The following is a 24,389-nucleotide window of genomic DNA, read 5'->3' on the forward strand; positions in this document are numbered from 1 at the left end:
CAATGTGAAATTAAAAGCACGGTGTGGATAGATTTTTCAGAACAGATTCAAGTATTGGCAATCTATTGGGCTATGGGGCGAGAATTCGCAAACCAAATCAAACACATCATTCAGATCGAATAATAAATATCGCTTCTGTAAATGTAATACGTGTAAAATGTAATATTATTTCGGGCGGATATAAAAACGAGAAACAAGATTGCATTTTGTATGATTTCCCACCGAGTGTCGATCTGGTGAAACGATTGAAAAATGTCCATTTTATATTACACTCGTACCGGTAGATGAAAAAGAAATTACCAACTTGATAATAAAATTGACCGATGAAAACGATCAGTTGTTAAATTTACGCGGCGAACGAGTAAGCATGTCGTTGGTATTGAGAGAATGCGAATAAGTTGTTGCAATTTGATTTTTATTTTATTTTTATTAGAAATGCCATATAAAAGTGACTGTGATGACGATGTTAAAAGAGGAAAGCATTAAGAAATTAAAATCTCTAGGATTTGAAATTGTCGGTGGAAAATTAAAAAGCACCAATAAGTTGTTGAAATGAAAAATAATTTATTTTTATATAGAGATGAATTATTTAAAGTCGCGTCTACTGACGAATCGTTAACATATAAACACACCCCGTTCGAAAACAACTTTAAAACGGATGATAAAATTATAATAATAATAAATCAACCGGAGGAGTATACCGTTCCGGGCTACAGTTGTCTACGTATTCGTGGGAAACTTGTTGGTGAAAACAATAAAAAATCAACAACACCAGAATCGGTTAATTTTGGCGGGGCCTTTCTATTCGATGAGATTGTTTACAAAATAACGGTCAAGAGGTGGCCAGCACGAAGAACGTAGCCGTGACCTCTATTATGAAAAATGTAATTTTAATGACAAACAATTCGATTCAATTGTTACTGGTTCAAATAAAATTAATATAGACGGTGATGGGGCGTTTTAATAATTATAAAACAACAGGCAAGAATTGTTATTGAAACGAACTAGTGATGATGTAAACGCTATACTGACCACGGTTTCAGATCATAAATCTAGACTAGAAATAACAGATGTTGCATGGCTTGTACCATATTTAAAAGGTATCGCGTCAATATCGGTTGGAATTGGCCAAATTGAGAGAAAAAAATGACGAATTGCGCATACCGTTTTGCAGTTAGGAAATTCATCAGAATCCAATAGTGCCACAGACAAAATCTACGGTTTGGAATGTAAAAACATCATCACAATTGGACAAATCTAGATCGTTATTGTAGACTTTCAAACCGATAGATTTTAAAGCTACTAAAAATGCATCGGAATTTGATTCGTGCAACGTTAAAAATATTAAAGTATTTATAAATTCAAACTGTTATCCGTACGAAGATTTAGAGGGAAATTAATATTGAAGTCGAAGAGAATTTTAAACCAAATACAATCGCGTATTGTTTATTAATATATGAAAATGTAGCGGCTTACTCGCCGTTAACCGGCAAAGTAATAAAACAACCTTCATAAGTAGAAATTATTTTATTTGTTATTTTTAATGTAATGAATAATTTACTCGTATACGGGATCGATCTTCTTTAATGTATTGAATAACTTACTCGGGTTCTGGATCAATCTTTTAACGTGTTGATTTATTGAAGAAAACAGAGTCGTGTTTTGGTGTGCTTTTTGTAGTAGATAGACGCTTTCGTGGTGAAAATTTAACTGGAAAGTGGCGGTGCTCTCCGTGAGAAAAAACCTCAGGTTCTAGATCAGTGACTTGTGCTCAGAACTGGTCGGCCAGATCCAAAGGCTGAGGTTTCTATACTACTACAATCGCTGTGAAAACATGTTTTATATTAAAATTAATTGAAGTATATTAGTTCATTCCTAGTCGAGAACATTTGCGGAGACGTATGCATTATCAAAACAGCTTTTTAATACTCGTACGACAGATCAATAACAGAAAGTAAAATTAAAAATTGTAGATACAGTTTTTTGCTCTTTTAGTCCTTTAAACAAATAACCGCTCTCCTAATAATAACAACATGACTTCCTTGTACGCCTATTAAATTACATTTACACAAGAAAAGTACATAAAATTTAATTTCATTAAAAACTGCTGATATTTTTTCACTTTGTTGTTTCTTTTTTATTATTATTATTATTCATCGTAATTTTTTTTTACAGTGAGAGGTTAATTATTAATAAATCAATATATTTAAATAAAAAAAGAAAGGTTAAAAAAAGGAGATGAAGTCTGATTCGAATCGATGTGCCTACGCCTAAAATCCAAATATTTCATTAATTAAACTTTTACTTGACTATAACTACGGAACCGATGAAATAAGTACCGCTTATTACATATCGTTGAAATGCTCTCAATGAGGGCTTATAACTGCGGTTAAGAAAAAGTCAAAATACAAATTTGCCTGGATTTTGGGCTTTTTTGGTTTAGTCGATTGCAACCAAAAGGAAAGAATTCATTTTGACTAGTTTCAGCGTGACGTCTGCACGAACATATCTCGTATAACTCAAAAACGATTAGCCGTAGTATGTTGAAATTTTGGATGTAGGATTGTTGTAAAATCTAGCTGTGCACCTCCCCTTTTCACTGCAATCGACTTAACCAAAAGTATCCAAAAAAACCTAAAATCCAAGGAAATTTTGGATTTTAGACTTTTTCTTAACCGTAGTAATAAGGTTTTATCGAGAGCTTTTCAACGATATATCATAAGTGGTATTTGTTTACAACGGTTTCAGAGTTATGGCCAAATGAAATCTTAATTAAAGAAATATTTGGATCTATAAGGGGAAGGCAGATCGGTTCGAGTCAGACTTCATCTCCTTTTATTTTTTTTAACTTTTTTTAAAATTAAATATATTGATTTATTTATTAACTCCTGATTTTAAAAAAATTACAATAAATAAATTATTCAATAATAACAATAAAAAAAATCTTAAGTTATTAGTGAAATAGAATTTTATGCACTTTTAAAAACGCGTATGTGTAATTTAATAGGCATTATTACATATGTGAATGTATAATCAAATCTCCCAAAATAAAAAAATTGTTAAGGTTTCGACGAGAGTTTGCCGTCGGTTGAAAACATCAAAAAATCGAAAATCAAAATTCAACAATTTATTTATTTATAGTTCTTCAAAAAGATATCGTTCTAATTAAAAAAGTACAGATATGTATAAAAGACGAGATAATAATTTTTACGCCTTAAATCGAAAATGCAAAAACTTTTGCCGGCCCGATTTCATACTTTAAACGACTTCATAAATCGTAATAATTAATGATCCGTAAGCGAGTGTTCTACTTCCTGACTTGTTTTTCAAAGGTGATAATTCACAATGCAAATCATACGAGCGATCATTCTCTAGTTCTAAATCCTAATTAGTCATTTATAAGAAGTTGTACGGTATAAAATAATTTGATGCAATTCGGAAGTATCATGCAAAATAATGTGCATCTTATTTTATATATTTTTTTCGAATTTTTCTTGAAAATATACTTAACATTTTTATCTCTTAATTTTTAACGATGTTTAAAGTTAATGAAAAAAATTTTGATTATTATTTTTAATTCATGACAGTATCAAATGATTCAATCGTTGAACATAATTAATCGGATAAAAAAAATATATTAACGGTTCGTAATTTTCTTTGTTTCAAAAATTAATTCAATTCCAGAAAAAAATGTTGTATAATTTGAAAATAGCACAACAAAACGTAAATTTCGTACACAAAATTGAAATATAATTAATAATTAATATTTATTCAGTAAGTTAACATTTTCCAAGCTAATTAATACACAATTACAGGCGGTACTGGAAGTTATGATACTTTAGAGTGAAGGTGACATTAGAAATGATTTCATCACTTTGAATTTTCAAAATATCAAGGAACCGTTTTATTAAAGGTAAAAATACATACGATTAATATTATGTGACATTTTAACCGTTAGGAATATATGATAAACGTATAAATAGAAACCTACAAATGATAATTAGTTCGCATAATAAGGTGTGTAATATTCACTTTAAATTGTCACATCGACCCGTACTGCCCCTGATATTGATGTTTTTATTGAAATCAGAAATTGATTATTGTTCTTTATAGAATTTTTTCCCCGTAACGGACAAAGTTGAACTTACTGTTGAGATCGCAGTGCATTTACGTAGAACAATAAATGATAATGGTAAGCGTAAAATATTGAAGTTTCGTTCAAATTCGTTCTTAAAAGTACGAAATCGGGCCGGCAAGAGTTTTTGCATTTTCGATTTTTAATGTTTTCAATTTACGGCATAACAATTATTATGTCGCCTTTTATACATAACTGTACGTTTTTAATTAGGACAATATCTTTTTGAAGTGCTATAATTAAATAAATTGTTGAATTTGGATTTTCGATGTTTTCAATCGACAACAAACTCTCATCGAAACCTTAACAATTTTATTGTTTTGGGAGTTTTGATATCATCTGTATTTTGTTTTTTGTGCATTCGTTAAATCGAAACTGTTTTTATTTTTATGTTTATAATAATTCCGGTATCTGTCGTGCGTTTGCTAATAACCTTTCGTCGATTGTATTCAGTTATCTAATAAAAAAGCAAATTTGTTGTAAAACTAAAACGTAAACGTTTTTGGAATTTCGTGGCCAACTTTTTTTTGCTATAAATGAATCATTAGCTTTAATCCAATTTTGATCGTGCTAGTATGATCGTCCTTCTTCATTGACTGCCCGTGATGAAATATTGCACTTAACTTTATATTTTTTCCCGAATAGTTTGTAAGCATCATTAGACGCTATCTTATTCCTTTAGTTTCAGTTATTTTGCGTAAACATACTCCGTCATTTTCGAATAATTTTGTTTAAGTGATCAACAGTTTTCCTAAAGAATGAATTTCCATTCTACGTATTAAATCTGTTTCCATATTCAGCAAAGCTATCTTCGACATGCGTTTTTTTCACTAAAATTATGAATTAAATCTTGGAGACTTAAACTGTTATTTTTCTTTAAACTCTTCCTTTAAAAAGTAATATGAAAAATAACACGGTCACAGCTGATATATCGATTTGGGTAATAATATTATACTGTATATTAATTGTAATTGTTATTATTGTATTGTATATTGAAATATTTATAGGAAAAAACACCTGTGCCTGATAATCAAACCCACGGTGTTTTATTTGTGGATGGGGGAGTATGTTACCGTAAACTCCTGACGCACTGCATTCCATAAGCCACGTGTGCTTCTTATCACTTAATATTTAGAAATCTACCGATGCAGCTGCATCCAAAGTGTACAGAATAATTATTCAGTTCTGAATAGACTCTCATCGAGTAAAGTTCTGTTGCAGTACTCGTTCGATGCGCTTCATCGTCTGTTTAACTTATCATTAACATATACGCAAAATTATGTGGAAAGTTAATTATTTTAGTTGAACTATACCGATTGTAATAATGTTAATTATAAAAATAAAGTTCACGTTTAATTTATTAATAATTATTAATCTTTAATTGTAAAGTGTTTTACGATAAATTCGAATTCAATAAGTTATTAATGAAATAAAATTTTATGTACTTTTCAATTTTTAAAAATGCGTATATGTAATTTAATAGTCGAACAAGGAAGTCATGTAGTGCCCGCATCGGTTTTTTCTTTAACGGTTTACATCACAAGAACAATTTACCCGACTTTAATAAATAAACTATTAAAATAAATATAATCTTCACCTTTAAATTTCAGCATGTAAAATAACGCAGCTTTTCGTTAGGAAATTATTTATTCAACGACTAAAACTATACCGTAAAAACATTGACGCTATAAAATACTACCGCAATTACGTTTAAAGTTCAAGCTTCCACGATAATGGAGATACCTGGATAAATTTCTAATTAAAATCATTCTTTCGGTTTAATTAAAATATCGGTAAAAGAATTGTTCAGATCACGTCAGTGGTTGTCGAGTTAAATGGATCACCTGCACACGCGCGCGCGCGCACACACACACACATACATATATACACATGGTTTATTACCCGTTTAATAAACTTATTGTACATCAAACATAAAAACAGGTTTTTTACCCTAATTTATTTGTTTTCACCACAGATATCTAAAAAAAAACTGCAAATACGGTTCTAGGACATATTTTATTCCATTTTTTAGGTTAAAAATCATAACAAATCTGTAATTCTACTCCTTAATTAACGTCCTAAAAATTTCAGTACGACCTCATTTCACCGGGTAGCTGAAATCCGAGCAAGCTTTTACTAGTCGTAACTCGAAAACGAAGCATTTTAAGTCATGTTTGTATGAACTTTATCCATTATTTTCACGACTTGAATATGTTATGAAAGTTACGGAAGAAGAACTTCGTGATACACCTGTATATATATATATATATATATATATATATATATATATATATGTTTAAATGTTTTCAGCTCCAAATACCAGTTCATTTTCTTCATAATAATAATCAATTTTAATTACTAATATAGTGTCCCAAAAGTCGCTTGACGGTGAAATATTTATATTTTATGTCATATGACGAATGTCGTTTAAAAAATTACATATTTGTTAGGTTGGTGACACACTACTTATATTGTTTTCATTTTCCCATGCGATTAAGTAGTTCACTGTTCATGTTTACCAGTGTTGATCTGTAAATTAACCACGAAATATAAACTAACTTACGTTTTTCTCCTAAAATGGTGGAAGACCATAGCGATGAAGTCGTTCAGCAATTAGGAGAAAAATTTCCTCAAACTCCAGCCATATCCAGAAAATGAAGAAGTGTTAAACAGAAACAAACATTTGTACAAAAGATTGATACAAATGTAAAAAAACGCTGTAAAAATGTGTTGAAGTACGAGTACATGGGGAGCATTTTGAGGAATTCTTGTATGATTTTTAAAAAATGTATAAAAGATTTTATTATCTATAAAAAATTGTCGATTTAAAAGCACAAGTATTGATTCAGCTTTTAAAATACTGTAATTCTCGGTCAAGCGACTTTAGGGACAGTATATATTTTTTCTTAATCAGGGTAAGAAACGGAAATACGTACAAGTAATATTTTATTTTTAAAAATCATCCCCTGTTCTTAGTTAAGAAAAAATATTTTACAGAAAAAAACAGAGAAAAGATTAAAGAAATGATTGTTTTTTTTTTTTTTTAATAATTCAAATGGTGGTAAAGATGTCTTTCAAGGAAAAAGAAGCCTTGAAGAAATGTTATTGCATTTATTAGAAAGAATACGACCGGTTTAAATACATTAGCAAAGAAAGATATAAAGCAACTAACAAACAATACCGTTAAAAAAAGAAGTGAAACCGTAAGAGAACCAATAAAGACATAAATCATTTAACATTGTGTCATCTCTATAGCCAAATAACGACAGCTGTCCAGTATATTACTAATAACAAGTCAAGGTTGATGTTTTGTATCTCATGTAACAAGTGTTCATACGTTTTAATATATATATATATTTGTGCAGAGAGAGAGACAGATGTTAGTGAGTAAGCAGACTGTGATTTAACGATTTATTATAAATAACTAACAAATCTGTTCACTTCTTTTATTCCTCTTTTGTTTTTTTGTCTATGCGATCTAAGTGTGCGTCCATTACGTTTGAATACATACATACACACACACACACACGCGCGCGCATAGTAAAGCAAATAAAATGTTTACACTGCATGGAAAGAAGTATCTCTTTAATTTCAATTAAATATTTTTTCTTTTATTAAAATAGGAATGCAAGTTAATTTAATTTGAATTAGAATTTTTATTTTTAAATATAACCTTTACTTAAAATAAATTTAATTAACTTTTTTTAAATTATTTTCTATAACATATCAATTACTTAGCTTTGAAATTAGTGCATTCAACGCTGGTTTACAAAGTGGTCACGTACAAGACTTTTTGTTATATAGTTTTTCTATACATTATCACTTCTTGAAATCTTTACATATAATAGCGTTTGTTTTGACTATTATCCGTTTTAATAAAACTTTATTTTTTCTAGCACAAGTAGCAGTGTAATTATAAAATGAATTTTAGACTATATATCATAGTTTTGTAATTGCTCATGAACTCTCTTTAATATATATACATAACTTTTGTACGAACAAATATAACAAAACAATTTCAATAAAAAAAAACCTTTTTTCAAGCATACTAGGGAATATAGAATGAGAAATGAAACGGTTCCCTGTATTCACAAAACACGTTTTATATATTGATATACCGATTCAAAGAGTTTAATTAATAACGTTCGCCAAATGGTTTGTTTAATTAATAAACATCATTACTTTCAGACTCCGGACGGTGGACGGGGGATTGGGACAGGCCACCACTTGGTCGCTGGACGAACTAATGTATTGTTATTAAAAAATTGTGATTGATTTAAGCCGATAATTAGTAAATTAAAATTTTTAGTTTAACCTTTTATTTATATTATTTGTATATCCTGTCTGTATATAGGGTTTTTTCATTTTCAACGCAAAAAGTAAAATTTCTATAAAATAAAAAATACGTCTAATATCAACCAATCGTGTTCTATTTCGAAGCTTACAATGTTACATTATGTCCAAAAATCAATATCAATCGTATGGCCTCCACGGCTTTGCATGACATAACCAAAGTCTATATCAAAATTTTGCATAATTCGTTCACTAAATCAGATTGAATTCCATAAATAATAAAACGAATATTTGCTTTGAAATCATCAAATGTTAGTGGTTTTTGCTATAGACTTGCTACAAAACAACCCCCACAAAAATAACTCTAAAGTAGTCAAATGAATGCTTCATATATAAAAGTAATCTGACCGAATTTGGTCAAAATCGGTCCAGTAGTTTTGGAGATATAAAGTAATTTAGGGGCCGACCCCAAACACATCCGAAAAATTTACATCCAGCTTTTTGGTTTATTCGGTTCCTTAGGTATCAAAACGTCAAGATCCAGTGAAAACCGCGTATTCCCAAATCGGACCGATTACAATACTTTCTCTTCTATACCTATAGCGCTATCTAAACGGGAAAGTAAAAATGGAGATGTATATGATTTGTTAGATTTCTTTGAAAAAACAATATCATAGATTTTCCTGACGGTGTGGTAGCATCTCTGCCTTTCACCTACAGGTTCCGGGTTTTAATTAAGCGCTAAGTTTTTTTAACACAGTGTTTGTCAGTCAGATCTTGTGATAACGGCCTTAAAAGCGGTGTAAACGCTTCCTGCTGGCGCGTTAAAATATCGACTTTTTTGAAATATAAATTTTCCTTTGTTATTTATTAATTAGCTTTTATCTCGATTAATTTTGAATTATTACTCTTCCATTTTATATGAGAATAAAGTTAACGCGTCAAATTAAAACAGATAAACACGCAGGGTCAGCCCTAGCGTTTTTGCCGCCGTAGGCAAACCCCAAAAATTCCGCCCCCAAGCTTAAAAAAAATTAAAAATTAAAAAAACAGACTTATAAAAAAAAACCATGTTAGCCAGAAAAATGGCATATAACTGAATTAAGACAATAATACTAATACGATTTACGGAAAATTGTTTTATCGAGAAAAAAAATTACTTTTTTAACGAGTTAACAACTAAAACTAGTACCTACTATTTTCAGAGATAATTTAAATATACTTTTTAAAAAATAAACAAAACTACTAATAAATAGTAAATAACATTATTGTCTAGATAAAAGTAATCGAAATATATTTTTATGAGTTGTGTTTATTTTTTTACTAAAAAATAAATTTTGCCGCCGTAGGCAGTCGCCTACCTTGCCTAACGTGAAAAAATAAAATTTTACCGTTTATCGAAAAACAAACAGAATTTTTCCAAACATAGTTTACAGAAATATACGAAGAAAAAAACAACTTTTTTCAGAACTTTGATACGTTTGCTAACGTAGTGGTATTACAAATATTGCAATTGAAAATAACTCATTGTTTGAAAATCTACTTAGATATACGCTGTCACTAATTTGAGTATAAATTAAATTGTAGTCTCTGTTCTACATTTCACTGTATCACCGACTTGGACGTGCATAAATCAACAAACAAAAACACAAAACAGAATAAACCTTTGTAACCATTCTCGTGGAAACTGAATTCTTACATAAAGTTACCGACCCGCCGTGCAAATCCTAACTTTAAACTTTAAATATGAAAAAGTTTGTACGATCCACTTCTCAATAAGAAATAACATTGCTAATTGCATAAATATTATTCCCATTAATAGTAACATTTCTGTAGTACATTATGTAAAATGTTTGGACCGTCTAATTAAGTAGCAAATTTTCATGAGACGACTAAACCGATTTCATTACAGCGAGTCAAATCACACTGTGTTTCTTTCAAGCGTTTTAATGAAATGCTAACCTTGCATCATCGTTATCATTTATTACGTTTATGAATGAATACCCTATCTAAAATAAAATACTATGTTTTGTGATTATTTGAAAAAGTAAAAAAAAAAATACTAAAATGTACAATTTTATTTTATTTATTGTAAATATATTATTTACGCTATATTTTTAAAAAAATTCAGATTAAGTTTAAAACGATATGTTTAATGATAAATTAATAAAATATTTTTTTATAGTAGCAAATGTTTTAATAAATAAAAAAGTTGTTCAATAGCCGATGATAAATATGATAATTAGTAAAAATGTATCGATATACGCTGAAAGAGGACTATTTTGTAAAGAGGAATTTTAGAGGTAATAATTTTTTCGTTTAATTTTTTTAGTAGCTGGACACATAAGAGATTTGTCAGTCGGTGACTAATGCGACGATGTTGAGGGGGTGAGAGAGGGGTTACAAAGGCAGGTGGCTTCCTTCGCTGTGATTGGCTACCGTAGGCCAGTACTACATCACGCGATACAATTTAAATACAACCGTGTAACGGTCAATATTGCTATGCGGGAAACATTGTTAGTAGTCCTATTTCTTATGTAGACATTCCGTATAATTAAATTAAATTAAGATTAGTCTATTATTTTATACTAATAACATTTTATAAAAATTATAATTAATCTCCTTTAATTTTAATAAACATATTAAAAATATTACGATAGTTTATCCGTTTTGTAAAGTAAAATTTTAATATTAAATAATAACAGATAAATTTTTCCGGTTTTATTTACAATACGACCTCGTAATATCCTACACGTATATTTTAAGGAATATGAGGTTGATGAAATTAATGAGATATTTAAAAATTAAGCCAAATTCTTAAACTATATCTTACTACATTAAACTATATCGACTGGTCGGCCAGTTTTTAATACGATAGAATGTTATAAACTAATTTATAAAATGAAATAAAGCATTAAAGGATAAAAAAAGTAATCGGTAAAACTTGTAATTAACTCGATTAAATTTAAGGTTCTAATACATAGAAGTAAGACGGCCAGATAAATACAACATTGCGTTAGACGCTATAAAAAACCTACATTCCTACATTTATGTAATCCTTTTATGTTTATAACTACAAAAAATATAATGTTATTTAATACTTCAACAAGCATCGAGACAACTAAATAGTGTGCCGACTGACCTCGTTAGGTGGGATCTTTCGTCCGGAAGGTCAGGGTTCGAATCTCAGGCGCGGTTGGAATTTTTAATTTAATTTAATATAATGTATATTATAGAATCGTTGAATTATTTATCAAAATATGAGTTTATATTGTAGCGTGTAAAGCATGTGTTTATTGAAGGCTGTTCTAACGCTCTACGATTAGTCTGTCGGCGAGAAACCGGCGACAGAAGGGCGGTGTTGTCTCCATAATAAAGCGGCTACCAACGGTTAATAATCGTCGCATATTATGTTTGTTAATTCTTCTTATATATATTAATATCTAATACGTTTTTTTATTTTTTTATTTGAATCGACAATATACCGACATCCAGTTCATTTACTTTTATTTTTAAATTTTAATAAAACGTATAAAAAAGCCAATTCTGACCGGAATTCGAACCCGGTAGTACCTAGTACTACATTTTAACTACAGTAAAAAAATTTTTTTTTTTTTTTTTTTTTACTGTTTACGCTCGTAAATACAAGTAATAACATTATAATTTATCACTCTGCTAACATTTAAATATTTTAAAATGTGAGATTTAATATTTCACTAGCGAATAAAATGAAATACAAAATACTGTAAAAATTTAGTAAGAAAACGTATACTTATTTAGAGAACACAATTATAAAAGTAAGAGTCGCTCTTGGAAAGTAAATGTAACATCACAGTCAGTATCATCACCCCTTGTCTTAAACAGTAGTCTACCTCAGACAGCGCGAGAATTCTCTCGCTCATGCTCTCACTCTCTCTTTGGTGCGTGTAAGTGCCCGCAAATTTTGAGGGGTCGAAAGATCATTTAATTCCTTACTAAAAATGCACTGCAGCAATAATTTCGTTATCGGACCTTCAGCATATTTATACCGATCATAGTTCTGTTAAATATTATAAGGAATAAATATAGCCAAATCAAACTTAATTTTAATCTGACATATTTTTTATGAACCGTGTACCGATTGTTTGAAATTATTTCATAAAATAAAAAAAATTATATTTCTCACTGCGACAGGAGAGCAATCCCATCTAGATATTTCTAAACGTTCAAGTTCATCGACGCATTGAATTTATAAACTTTATTCAAACTTTTAGTTAAGAAAATATCTTCCCGTAAATGATGATTTTAAAAACAATAAAAAATATAAACTATAGATTTTATATTTTAATTTATGTAATTATATATACATATACCTACACAAAATGATATAGGAAGAAAGTGAAAAAACTTGGGAACCGATTCCAGAGCTTGAAATTAAGAAGTTCTACAAACTTATGTCCGAAAACAATTTGTTATAGAGTTACGGCTGGCGAATTCGCTAAGGAGAATTAGGAAGAAGCAGTTTCACGTAACTACCCTTTTGAAAACGGAAATGAAGTTCAGTCGTACAAATGACAACTTTACTTCTTTCACCGCAGGGAAGGGTGTATATACCTGTACAACAATTCCAGCCGCGGAGTAATTCGTTGGTTGTGTATACATTAAATAACTGCCGGGTAACCAAGTATCTTACTTGAAATTTACATTGAATTAATCATTCATTATATTGTTGCAATAGTTTCATACTTTTAATTAAGTTCACATTTTTAATTGTATATTAAATATGCTGCCTAGCTAGAACAGACGTAGAACTTACTAATGTTATTTCTTCAACATTTTAAAGGAAATTAAGATTCATACATTAATAATTTTAACAATAATTAAGTTCGTTCATTAACAATTAAGAAAAAAATGACAGATGTTTACATTTAAACAAGCGGACAAATGAATCGTACTTTATTTATGACTAATCATGTCTCTGATAAATATAACAATAAAAAATAATACAATTTATTATTTTTTAATTTCTGAAATTAAAAAAATGATAATAATAAAAAATTTATAAAAGACAATTTTATAAGATGCCAAAAAAATCATATACACCGGGCCCCATAAAATATTATTGGAGGAGACAATCATTAATTTTTAAAGTTTAATTCACTTTTAATAAAATGCCTACAAAGATTTTATGACTTCCAAATTACTTTCCTGTAATCTTTATTTTTATGAAGGAACAGCCTGAGAGTGTAAATGCAGAAAAACGATTTTGTGAGCGGAACAGTCGAGGAATCGATAATTATTTAAATTAACGGGTTGGCCAATTAGCTTTATTTTTGTTACGAGTTAATAATTAATAAATGAATAAAATACAATGAAAAAATTTCAGCCTATAACTAGCCCAAATATAAAACAGAATAATAGCATTTCCTGAATGATGCTGAGGAAACACGTACGACGGAGAGAGTAGTAGCGTCAATGGAAAGTTCTGGGTTTATTCCCAGCAAGATTTGGTATTTCTCATATCCTACAAATCTCGAATGAAGGAGTGATAAGTTAAATGTTAGCACATTACGCCATTATTTACCATCGGCTGTGAAATTACATAACTAATAACTTCGTTATAAATACAAACTTGTTTAAATCTGAGTCTTGGTTAAACAAGCGATTTTTTTTTCAGCATTTTAATAATTATTTTTCTCTCAGATTTCTCACCGCGTTTAAGTCACATAATGTTTGAGGTATGGAGATCCGAATATTAGACAATTTAATAAACATTAATCTCAGATTATGTTTAATTTGAATTATAATTAATTTCTGAATTTTGTTGCAAGAAGATCTCTCTGATAATTCGAGTACTTAAATCAAGCAATGATTAATGTAAATTTTACGGATAAATAAAATATGTAGGTCCGGTTAATCAGGAGATCGGATATATAAGATCAGTGATCATTTTACTAACTGTATTATACAAATTAAAAAATTACCATAAACAAAAACGTTATTTAAGATTTATCAAAGTTCTCTTAGATTTGTCATCGCTTTTAAGTCGCAAAATGTTTGAGATATGGAGGTCCAAATAATCGACGTTTTAATAAACATTAATCTCAGATTATATTTAATTTGAATCACAAATTATTTCTGAATTTTGTTACAAGAAAATCTCTCTGATAATTCGAGTACTTAAATCAAGCAATGATTTATGTAAATTTTACGGATAAATAAAATATGTAGGTCCGGTTAATCAGGAGATCGGATATATAAGATCAGTGATCATTTTACTAACTGTATTATACAAATTAAAAAATTACCATAAACAAAAACGTTATTTAAGATTTATCAAAGTTCTCTTAGATTTGTCATCGCTTTTAAGTCGCAAAATGTTTGAGATATGGAGGTCCAAATAATCGACGTTTTAATAAACATTAATCTCAGATTATATTTAATTTGAATCACAAATTATTTCTGAATTTTGTTACAAGAAAATCTCTCTGATAATTCGAGTACTTAAATCAAGCAATGATTTATGTAAATTTTACGGATAAATAAAATATGTAGGTCCGGTTAATCAGGAGATCGGATATATAAGATCAGTGATCATTTTACTAACTGTATTATACAAATTAAAAAATTACCATAAACAAAAACGTTATTTAAGATTTATCAAAGTTCTCTTAGATTTGTCATCGCTTTTAAGTCGCAAAATGTTTGAGATATGGAGGTCCAAATAATCGACGTTTTAATAAACATTAATCTCAGATTATATTTAATTTGAATCACAAATTATTTCTGAATTTTGTTACAAGAAAATCTCTCTGATAATTCGAGTACTTAAATCAAGCAATGATTTATGTAAATTTTACGGATAAATAAAATATGTAGGTCCGGTTAATCAACAGATCGGATATATAAGATCAGTGATCATTTTACTAACTGTATTATACAAATTAAAAAATTAACATAAACAAAAAAGTTATTAAGTATGATTTTTTTAAACTTTTTAACACTACTACATAAACGACAAAATCATTAATAGTACAACCATATTGTTGAATGAGAATTTAAGACTGACTTTTTTTTTTTTTTTTCATCTTCCTTACTGGTTGCAAGATTTATTATGTAAAGGTATTGAATAAGTCAAACGCAACGGAGTAAAATAAGAGATGCCGATTTTGGCGGGTGAAGAGTCAACAGGGAAGAAAAAAATCAGTATAAATGGCAACATAGCATTTGTCAATCACAAAATGTTAGAATTGTTTCATATACAAGCTCCCTCCCTATTAAGAATAGTATTCTGTGTATAGTAACCGAAGCGCGCGCGCACAATTTTAATTATATATAAATACTGAAATATACTGTTCTATATAAATATAATTTTTTTTTCTCACTCAAAATTTGTTATAGCAAAACCTTTGTAATTACAAAAATTAAATCAGATAAAATTTTCAAATTTTTGAGAGAGAGCACTATTTAAAAAATACACTATTCAAAAAATATCACTATTTACAAATATTCACTATTTCCTTCGCTATTTAAAAATATTTTCTTGAGTGACAGAACAATGATAAGTTCGTCAAACTACCTATCCTCTTAAATCTATTCATTTATGAATATTTAACGACACGAATGAGATCGGTGAACAAACGGTAAGCTACTTGGGAATCGAACTAAGGAGCTCCAGTAAATCAGAGTATATTTTTGATAACGATACCGATGCAAATTTTTTCTTGCGTAGCACGTTTCATTCTCGTTACCCGACTTAAAACTTGTTAATATATCTAAAATGAAATATTAAATTCGATACTTAAAAACTCTCTTTTTCCTCGTGAAATACATTTTGCTTATATGAGACAGTTAATTTGATACACAATATATTTTACTTTCCTTCTTAATTAATGGTCGAATAACCTAATATATAACGTGATTCGTTTTATTTATTTTTTCGACACAGTTTCACTGCTATTTAGATACATTATTAAGATAAATAATTATTAATTTATTTCGTAAAAATAAACAAGTGTAAACTGGATTCTAACATTTTTAATTAATAAATATTTTTAAAATGGAATATTGAGTAGATACTAATTTAGTAAATACAATGACAGTAATTGTGTGTAAATAACGAACAGAATAAAGACGGTTTATCGGGTGTTACATCGCACTCAATAATCTCAAAGGGGAGGTTTAATAAAATATTTTGTGTATGTGTTTATGTGAAATTTTATTTAAGGTGTATTTACATTATACTGAAGTGCTTTCTTGTTCAGTAATTCTAATCTTTATACGAAAGAATTTTTGTTAAAAATATTGCTTAATTTACTCGTATTTTATTTGAATAATATAAACAAAGAATAAAATAACTGCAAATAATTGTTTAAAAAATTCTAATATTAGAAAAGCAAATAAAACTTACCTTAATCAGTAATAAGGAATATACCAATACAGATGTACAATGGATGCGTTGATTACGTTAGGTTAAAGAACACTGTTGGGTAGAGGCTTTAAAGGTACGGTGAATTGAGTAATTATGTCCGACAGTTTCCCGCCAATAATGCAAGACTAAACAACTGCCTGTATTTCTTTAGTTTACCATCATGACGTTTGTCTTCCTTCCCCCCCCCCCCTACTCTAACGACCATCGCCCGTAAGACACAACAACCACACTTTTAAACAACAAAATTATTCCATCTAAAATTTAGTTCGCAAACTGCTTCTTTCACCCTCAATTTTTTTAACTAGACCATCCATTATGCGTTGTCTAATACTAAATTACTGTTGTTATTTTTAAAATTTATTATCAATCTTGCGGAACTTATATTAATGAGAATAAATTTTCACTTACACTATAAATGTACGTATTACTCTAACAGCCAACCAGACACAAAGGGGTTATAATGAGATTTTCACTTATTATTTAATTACACCTAATTATCAGTTTATATAAGTAATCAAATACATGTAAATACGGACCCTCACCCACGCGTACATTTTTTATTATTAACTATTACTGTATTTGTCTAAATATGAAATCAGGGATTAAAAAAAAATAGTATTATTTTTTTTAGATGTAACGTGACCTCTACAATATTAGAGAGGTAGTTGCTTACCTGCTAGACTAAATGTTCCGGATTCGTTACTCGGTTAGGATCTGGAAAATTTATAATAGCGCATTCTCTAATTACTTTAATAGTTATCAGCTCAAAAAGAAAAATAACAAAGCCACATCTGTTATGACAGATTATAAAAACTACAAATGGTACGTAAAGAGGTAATGATTAGTATTATATCTAAATTTCAAAGTTATCATATCTAGCCGATTTCGGTACTTTACTGTTAAGCCCGTCTGCAATATCAAAATCAAATGGATATTGTACACCCACAGATCTATTTATTAATACACTTTATTACACGTGTAAATCCTAATTTAATTTTATTTAGATCTTTTAAAATATATTTCGTCGTTCTTAAATAATACTTGGCTCTCGATGAATGAAACAATCCAAAAAATAAACTGAAAGTTCATTAAATAATATGGAATTAGATTTAGTCGGATTTCGGATTTTGTAATCTATTTTGTCATCTCCGTAACGGAAAAACCGAATGATATACTGAGGGTTTTGGGTCCGATTCTTGGCTTGAACGATAGCTGACATGTTTAATGTTTTTCTGGGTATTATCAATTAAAAAAAACGTTACCCTTAGGCTGAAAATCTAAGAGTATTTCTCAGCTTGGCGAAAGTTCGTAGCGTATTATGCTTATCCGGCTATCAGTTTTATTCATCACATTAAGACCGTGTAAATGAAAATAAAAAAAGTTAAAAAAATTCAATAAAGTCGAATTCGAACCGATGTGCCTTCCCCTTGTAAGATCCAAATATTTCATTAATTAAAATTTATTTTGGCTATAATTCTGGAACCGATGAAAATAAATATCACTTATGACATATCGTTGAAAATCTCTCATCGAGGGCTTATTACTGCAGTTAAGAAAAATTTTTAAATTCAAATTTTTTTGGACTTTATTGGTTCAGTCGATTGCAATCAAAAGGAGAGGTGCACAACTAGATGTTACAACAGTCCTAAATCCAAAATTTCAACATCCTATGGCTAATCGTATTTGATTTATGCGAGATACATACATATGTACGTACAGACGTCACGCCGAACTAGTCAAAACGGATATTTCTGTTGAAATTTGAAAACAGGAATTTTTCGTGATCACAATACTTTCTTTATTTCGTACAAGGAAGTAAAAAAGCCTAACAATTTAAATAAAAAGATGGCTTCTTAACAAAGATAGAGTGAAAAAAAAAAATTACTAACTGATAACTTTGCTCATAATTTTGATTGTGAGAGGGAGTGTACGAAGAAATGGCACAAGATAGCGTTAGTTGCTATGAGTGCATTCGACCTCTCCTCCTTCGACTTGGTTCGTCAAAACAACTGGTGTGTCAAACTATTTGCTACGTTGATAAAAAATTATATTTGATTATAATATTATTAGCTCCTTTCATTATATACGGCGATTATAGTGAAAATAAACAAAACTTATATAGCATATTATGTGATATTTTCTTTCTGATAACTTATTAATCTAATGTAAGTGTTATTTACGATTAACGTTGTCAAATACAGTAATAATATGTATTTCTTTACGATATGTAGTACCGTGTTTAAACCCGTATCAAATTTTGTTTACTATCAAATTTTATGTGAATCTAACGACGAATTCTACATGTAACTAGGTAAGTTCTTTGAATAACAGTATTTTGTATTAAGAAAAATATTACGCTATTAAGTACAAGTATTAGCAGGAATTATGGTAGTTTAATGAACTAAACGTTTTATTTTTGCTCGATTTGTAAGGCTTTAAAAAATAATTTTTTTTTAACTTAGCCAAACATATTTTTATTCCTGTTATTTTAATTTAAATTAAATAAAATTTATTATAGATTATTTTATAAAAACGATTTGCTTTCAAAAAAGTACCGATAACTAGAAGACGGTTGCGGATTCTTTGGTAGACTAAACTTTTTATTTCTATTTATATGTGCTCTAATAATTGCTGCTTATTAATTATTTCGTGTATCAATATTTATTGAAGTTCTAATCTAACTTTTTTAAAAGTTACGTTTCTGTTAATAACGAAATCTTTTGCCTGTCTGCATTTCGTGATTAATAAATTAGGTATCTATTTTAGAAAGGTATCGTTCAGTACGAAATAGTTTACAAATTTTTGGCACTTTTTTTAACTTATATTAATGTATTCTGCAGATCAAAACGGTCGGATTTTATTTTAGATGGTCAGATTTATTATTAATTTTTTTATTCGACAAAAAATTTTAGCCGATATTTTTGTTGTGATTTCTTTTTATTAATCGTGATAACTTACGATGTACAATATAATAAATGAAAGCGACTTTTAAAATTAACCTGTATGTATTAGCTGAAGAACATCGCCAACGGTACATGAACGGGTAATGGTAAGGCTTTCAGTTATTTAATTTTATCTAATATTCAATTTATATATATATATAATTTCAACAGCACATGATATCGTGATGATTGCACGTATACATAAAAGCACATTCGCCTGCGTGTTTTTATAATCCTTTTTACTTCCTTCCACGAAGTAAAGTATTGAGATCGCAAAAAATTTCGGTTTTCAGATTTCAACGGAAATATCCATTTTGAACATCCCTGAATCCATTTTGATAGTTTCGGCGTGACGTCTGTACAAATACGTACCTACGTATTACGACTCAAAAACGATTATGTACGACTCAAAACGTAGCATGTTGATACAGGACTGTTGTAAAATCTAGTTGTGCACCTTCCTTTTTGACTGCAATCGACTGAACCAAAAGTATTCAACAAAGTCCAAAATCCAAAAACATTTTGATTTTGGACTTTTTCTTAACTGCAGTAATAAGCCCTCAACGATATATCGTAAGAGATTTTCAACTGTAATAATCATAAGGAATACTTATTTTCAGTGGTTCCATAGTTATAGCCAAATAAAATTTTAATTAATGAAATATTTGGAGCTTATAAAGGAAGGCACATAGGTTTGAATAAGACTTCATCTCCTTTTGTTTAAAATTTTTTTTTTTTAATTATAATTATTTTTTTAATAATTATTAACCCGTGATTGTAAAAAAAAATACAATAAATAATTATTCAATAATAAAAAAAAAATCACAAGTTATTACTGAAATAAAATTTTAAGTACTTTTAAAAATGTGTATGTGTAATTTAATAGGCACCATTACACATGTGTATATGTAACAGATTTGGTTAAACATCTGATTTCTTAATACTAATTGAAAATTATAATTTAGAATCGTATTATTTTTGGATTTTCTATTTCAATTTCTGTTTAATTTTATTTAATTATTCTGAATTTCCGTTTAATTTTATCTACATTAAAGTTAACTACAGCGACTGAAAAATAGACTCTCACAAGAACAACATAGAAACTGAAGCATACATGCCCGATCTTTAATAAATTGCAAAATATTTTCTTATATTTTAGTTCATTACTCCTCTGATACTGTCAGACAATATTCTCTCTTAGTCGGAGTCGATCATTTCGTTTATTTGTTTTTTGTTGCCGATCATTTAATCGCTCTTTGGTTTGATATAATTCTTCTGATCTTAATTTGCGTATACGTTCTCTAGTTTTCAAATTTTTTCCATTTTTATTCATCATCCGCTCTTAATCGTTTTATTCTTTCTTTGTTTGCATCATTTTCTTCCCTTTTTTAACTTTTTTAGTCTAAATATATTAATTTATTAATAATTATTAACCTCTGATTATAAAAAATAAAATACAATAAATAATAATTCAATAATAACAATAAAAAAATACGATAAAAAAGTTATTAGTGAAATAATATTTTATGTACTTTTAAAAATGTGTATATGTAATTTAATAAACGTACAAGGAAGTCATGTGGTGTCCACATTAGATTTTTTTTGATAAATATTACTAATATTACTTACTCTGATAAATATTATTTTAATTTAAAGCAGAAATTTAAAAAATCGAAGTGTAATTAACAATAAAAATGTAATATCGCTGAGTCGGTGTCACAGAAAGCGTGCTTGCTTACTACATCTTACATCAAAGGTCTTGGGTTGGATTCGAGATTTGTATCTGGACAATTTTCCACAATTAAACTAAAGTTTTCAATAGCTAATCATCTTAATGGTATGGACATCATTTGACTTCCTTGCACGCTTATTAAATTATATTATACACATTTTTTTAAGTGAAAAGTACATAAAATATTATTTCAGCAAAACTACCGATATTTTTCCATTTTGTTTTTTTTTTTGTTGAATAATGAATAATTATTTATTGCAATTTTTTTTACGATCAGTATTTTTTTTTTGTTATCAGTATCGTAGCATCTGTTAAAAATCATTATTGTATGCATTATGAACGTAAAGTACAATAAAAGTGTTCATGCAGCCCGTTTACCTCGTTTTATTGTTAACACGATTTTTCCGTCATGGAAAATATGATTGCTTATACCTCGACCATGAAGGTTAACAGAAAAACGGTTTTCACCATTGAAATCATGCGTCATACGTCCAACTTCCTATTTAAAAAAAATTGATTCAATACGGCGGACAAAATTTAAAAACAGATTAAAACAAAATCAGATCAAAAAAAAAAAACAGATTAAAACAGACTTAAACAAAATTTAAGGCAGATTTTTTAAAATTATGTAGAACTCCATTTCTTTCCGTTTCCAAATACCTCTCAGATACGCAGTATAAAGCTATTCCCGTACTGAAATATCACCCGGTATATAGAAAAGAACATGTCCTGAATGATCGACTGATTCATTAACGTCCAGTAAAAGTACTGAAAAACGGATGAAATTTTGAATTTTGTTCTTCTTACGGTGTTCCATTTCAGTAAAATGAATTTCTTTAAATTCCCAGTATATAGAGTTAAAACGGAGTAACAATGAAACTTAGTATTTTTTTTTTTATTTTTAGTAACAAATGAAGATATCAACTTGGTCTTTGGCGTATGTAATTCTCATTTAAATATTTAAAAACAAGTTTCTTCATTTTTTGAAAATCAGCCATAAAAGTAATAAGAAAAGTAAAAAAAGCATATTTGAGCAATCCTTGCAAATTTTCCCCCTTTCCGACTATATTAAACGAGATACGTATTCGCTAGATTGGGGCTTACAAAATACTCTTTCAGATATATATCGAAAAAACAGTTTCGGGATTTTTTAAGGGGTGCAACGGCTTACAATATATACGAAATTTTTTCTAAAATATTTGTTTTATAAAGATTGATTATTGAAATTGATAGATTAATTTGTACGGGTGTTTAATAATGTTACTTTCTTTATCATTAAATTCAATATTAGCAGTGTTGAGTAAGTCCGCTCAAAACTTATGTTCCCAATTAATTGCATTATTACGAATTATATTGTTATTATGTTTTGTATTTTCATTCATTACACCGCTATTCATAACAGATAACAATCTCTTGTTCATCTAATTAACAAATGATTGTTAAATATATATTTAATTAACATATGTTCCTGAAGATGGAAACAATATTTACCGAAAGTGCTAGAATATAATCTCGACTAATAATTGTTGTTAAGCGGAAATTATAATTTATAGAAACCTTTTATAAACTAATATAATATGCTTAATACTAATATATAATATTAGTAATATAATTACTAATTAATATGCCGACTATTTTGAAACCCGCATTCTTCAGCTCGTTTAAAGTTTCGGGTCCTGTGCTGACCAAACTGTTGCTGGGAAGAAATTACAAAACACTGATATTTCTTACAAATTGTGTAGGCTTTTTTTCAAATTAAATAAAATTAAATTAAAATTATCATCGGTGGCTAATCGATTCTTTTCGACTACGATTAAAGAAGACTGTATAAACTGTATCAACTGTATAAATGAAGGACACAAAGAACGATCTAATTTTGTCTGACATATTTCGGAAATAAAAATTAAGATAGTTCCATCATTATAACGAGCATAGTTACTCGATAATTGTCCGATTCCCGGCAAGTTCTGACATTTTTTCATTTATCATTTTATCTTAATGATAAATGATAATTATATCATATATTTAATCTTCATCGTTAAATATATAGCTTCTAGGAAGTTTTTAGTAGTATAATAAAAATAATTTAAACATATTTTTCACTCGTATTCCAGTTCATGCGGTGAACGTGTTGTTTACTACTACTTTGACCTTGCGCCAAAGTGCAAATGATGTTTTGCGTTTTTAGTAGTACGTAAGTCCCAAGCAACCTTTCAATCTCTCCCTGTTTCTGTCTGTCAGTGGGTGTGAGTGAAATATTTTTAATAAATTACATCCTAGCAGTTTTTTTTTTGTCTTCAGTCATTTGACTGGTTTGATGCAGCTCTCCAAGATTCCCTATCTAGTGCTAGTCGTTTCATTTCAGTATACCCTCTACATCCTACATCCCTAACAATTTGTTTTACATATTCCAAACGTGGCCTGCCTACATAATTTTTTCCTTCAACCTGCTCTTCCAATATTAAAGCGACTATTCCAGGATGCCTTAGTATGTGGCCTATAAGTCTGTCTCTTCTTTTAACTATATTTTTCCAAACGCTTCTTTCTTCATCTATTTGCCGCAATACCTCTTCATTTGTCATTTTATCCGCCCGTCTGATTTTTATCATTCTCCTATAGCACCGCATTTCAAAAGCTTCTAATCTTTTCTTCTCAGATACTCCGATCGTCCAAGCTTCACTTCCATATAAAGCGACACTCCAAACGTATACTTTCAGAAATTTTTTCCTGACATTTAAATTCATTTTTGATGTAAACAAATTATATTTCTTACTGAAGGCTCGTTTCGCTTGTGCTATTCGGCATTTTATATCGCTCCTGCTTCGTCCATCTTTAGTAATTCTACTTTCCAAATAACAAAATTCTTCTACCTCCATA

Source organism: Lycorma delicatula, chromosome 11, assembly GCF_047948215.1.
Source record: "Lycorma delicatula isolate Av1 chromosome 11, ASM4794821v1, whole genome shotgun sequence".
Taxonomy (NCBI): Eukaryota; Metazoa; Arthropoda; class Insecta; order Hemiptera; family Fulgoridae; genus Lycorma; species Lycorma delicatula.